Source organism: Stylophora pistillata, chromosome 4 (assembly GCF_964205215.1).
Source record: "Stylophora pistillata chromosome 4, jaStyPist1.2, whole genome shotgun sequence".
Taxonomy (NCBI): Eukaryota; Metazoa; Cnidaria; class Anthozoa; order Scleractinia; family Pocilloporidae; genus Stylophora; species Stylophora pistillata.
The window spans coordinates 31,854,419-31,857,001 of NC_142522.1; positions in this window are offsets into that span (position 1 = coordinate 31,854,419).

Consider the following 2,583-nt stretch of genomic DNA (forward strand, 5'->3'; position numbering starts at 1 on the left):
GTGCTTTAGAGTCCTTTCGTGTGTTTTAACACGCACATATACAAGAAGCTCAGTTGCTCGCTTTGGTTGTTTGGGCCGTACGACGGAGCCTTGTTCGATTTGATTTGTATTCTATTGTGGCAGCGGTGCGATCGTTCTACGATGCATACTCAAGTAAAATAGCCGTGAACGATTCATGGGAGGATGGCCTAGCTGCAGTTTGTTATCAGCTTGAAACGATTCGTAGTATTCGTTAAATTAGTGTTCACATAATAAATCTGGCTGTCATGGGGTTCCAAATGTAAAGCTGTTGGATTTATTAGACCTTTATGGTCTTGTCATTTCTTCGTAAACAATAGGCAAAGCTGAATTGAGTAATCAGAGCTCCTGACCAGATTAAAAACCGGTTGTCTGTCTTTGAGTCGAAGAGCAGGGAGAAGTGGCAGTATTCACAGGCTAGTTGGGGCCCAGAACAAGGATATCGGCACTGCCTCATATATCTATGTAACGACAAAATATTTTCACCATAATAAAAATTGATACAAAGCTAATTTTTTTCCTAAAATTGGAAAATTTGAGATACTTTGTTGCCATGTGAATGGCCAAGCGAGTTGTTTACGAATAAGTGTGTTGCCATATCTCCAAGGGATAAATATTAAATTGCTCTACCTAGTGATGGTATGCCAATCCCACAATTTAAGGTAATAAAGAAGGAAGCAATGAAAAAAGCGATTTTAATTATTTACTTGAACAGTGTATCAACCAACTCTTTCTCTTTCATGCAGCCATAAGAGCATACAAATCAACTTGTCTGTCCGCATCGATCGCACTTGATGAATTACACGCCCGACTTGCGAGATGGTTCACTAAAAAAAGACTGTCCCCTAGTCTCCTGTGAGTACGTTCGATTACTTCTTGCTGAGTGTCGTGAAGATGTCGACAGGCCTGTGAGATAATGCCAGGAATTCTGTCGAAAAAATCGCCAATGTAGGCAGCGTCCATTATGGTGTCGCCTTTACAACGCGAAATAGGCTAGTGACGCGCGCGTCGGTCTCGTTCCGAAGATTTTCGGAAAAGCCCAGAAAATCGATATTTTCAACCTATATATAAGAGGCTGTACTTTCAAGTGACACATATATATATGTCGCACTTTACAACCTGTATTTGTCTCAACGTAAGCTATATATAAGCAATATTCAATCCATTTATTACACAGTACAACATATATTTAGTGATACAACCTATATTTTAGTTTTCAACATTTTGGTCACGCTTGGCGTTCCATAAAAAGTTTCAGTTACAGCAAATTATACAAAAAATCTACACTGGTAGAAAGATTTAAGCTTACATCTCGTTTAACGTTTAAAGCGACATATCAATGCCTGCAACCATTCTGTTTTATACGAACCTAGCAAACTTTTAAACATGTTCTCTTGTGATACCTGCGAAAGCATTCATTATAATTACCGGTAAGATTTTCGTGGACAATCTGATCGATTTCTCTTACATTGCGTGCTGAGACTAAAACTTTTTACCACGGGCAAAGCTTTGTCGCACGGCTCAAACAAACATAGCGAGCAACAGAGCTTCTTGAATATGATGTCCGTATTAAAACACACGAAAGGACTCCAAAGCACACTTCAAACTGATTGGGCAGAAAAAAAACAAAGATTTTCTGGCACCAATCAGATGCCAGAACGACTGCGACCGTTTGGAACTAGTCTTGTAAGACAATGTCCCCAGGGGCTCTTCTGCCCTTAACTTGAAATCGACTCACAGCCCCTGGGTCTCCGAGGATGTGAATTGCCTTGACATGCGCTTTCCAGCATAGACAGGAAACTCGGGGAACTCGGGACCGGCCTTAACTGATTGATAACACTGAAGTAAATGATCGATAACCGAACAAAGGTAGCAACAACTAACGAAAAAAAGCGCAAAAAATATACGAAAAAAGAATAAGTGGAACCCGACCTTAATCACCCCATCTCTAAAACTATTTGCTTAAAAATGACAATACTTCAGCCATTGCCGAGCACGTCAAGGCCACTGAACATAAAATCAAGTGGGATCATTTTGACATTTTGGCAAAAGGCAAAACAGACTACCATTGTAAAATCAAAGAGTCCTTACTTATTCAAGAACTTGAGCCAGCTTTCAACGTGAACGTCGGAAGTGAAAAGCTGTTGTTTTATTAATCTGCTCTAGTGTTATTATTTATTGTTAAGTTTTTTGCTTAATCTTGGTTCCGATCCCCTCACCTTAGTTTTATATATATACATAGCTGTTTTAAATTTCAACGGTTACTTTTGAAAATGTATGTGGAACACATACGAAACGTCAAGTCATAATCAAAATGTGCAAGTCCAATATGTTTTTCACTGCTGTTTGTGTCTTATTTGCTTATCCTTTATCCCCAAAATGATGTTGTTATTTATCCCTCATGCCTTAATTAAATTATATGCCCAGACATCCCTTATCCCCAAAACCCTCTATCGGGACTCAAGCATGACAGCAAGTGAACATAGCAAGAGGGCCGTGTACGCTTCTTGTAAAGATGGAGACTGGGTCGGAAAGCTCGGTATGACGTTTCTACGATTTCTGCTA